Genomic DNA, 1197 nt, shown 5'->3' on the forward strand with positions numbered 1-1197 from the left:
AAAAAAAATCCCAAAAGGATGAATCCAAGAAGGATACAAGCAAGACAACATAAAAGGAAAGAAAAAATCACCCTCAATTTAGTGAGCTATGAATGAATGTTATATACAAAAAATCAAAGAAAAGATCATGAAAATTACCAAATAAGGAAGATATTAAGCTGATTGATATCAACATTAATTTAGAAGATCTCGAAAAAGAGAAGCTGTTAAAGAACTTTGAATTCCTCAAATCACGCCTGGAAAGAATCAAGATCAACAATGATTCCAAAGTCAATCAAGAACTTTACCTTATTCTTGGAAACATGATTTCTTTTCCTTTTCCAAGGATCAAATTTTTTGGATTGCTGATACGCCCAAACATACCTCCAAAAAGAATTATAAAGCAATCGCTGCTCAAATATAAAATCCAACCAAGATTAGGATCGATTCCATAAGGAATATAGCTTGGACCTGCATTAATTATGGTTATTTATTCTCTTAGTCATTTTATTTTCAAAAGAGATATGTCGTGCAACAAGTAATCTTTGCATGTTGTAATTAAACTAGCTACCGAGTGTCAGTTTAAATTGTTATCAGTCAGTGAGAGAAGTGGTTAGGATTGTGTTTCCCACAAGTTCATAATGCAGTAGACTTTGTATTAACAATCTATTATGGTGCTTGACATGTAATATTGGTAAGTTAAACTCAACTAAATAATTGGCTCTATTGATGGATGAATATAACCACGTAACTTGATTGTCTATGGGTATTTGCTTTGTTAACCTTTACCTTTAATCCCAAATTAGCTATTTTCGGACAAGATCAAGCTATTAGATAAGGGTTGACAGCCTCAAATCTCTATTGTATAATTCTTTTTTCCATTCATTACCTCTTTGGTCCTGCTAATCAGGCGAGTTCTAAGATTTGCAAATCATTAAAAATAGTTAATCCGAAGGGAGAAGCAATGCATGTATGAACACCAATTAAGAATTACTAAGTACTTTGCCCTTTTTGCCAATTCTTCATAGTTTCTACAACCCTAGTTATGAATTTAGCTATTCATAATTGTATGAAAACAATTACGAAATAATAGAGAAATCATGATCATACACTTACAAGATGGATAGGAGAAATTTGAAATCTTGATTTATCAACTTGAAACTAATAGTCAAGAATCAACGTAGTATTCCCTCACAAAAAAAAATTGAGAACAAAGAT

The sequence above is a fragment of the Solanum dulcamara genome, chromosome 10, assembly GCF_947179165.1.
Source record: "Solanum dulcamara chromosome 10, daSolDulc1.2, whole genome shotgun sequence".
NCBI classification, from domain to species: Eukaryota; Viridiplantae; Streptophyta; class Magnoliopsida; order Solanales; family Solanaceae; genus Solanum; species Solanum dulcamara.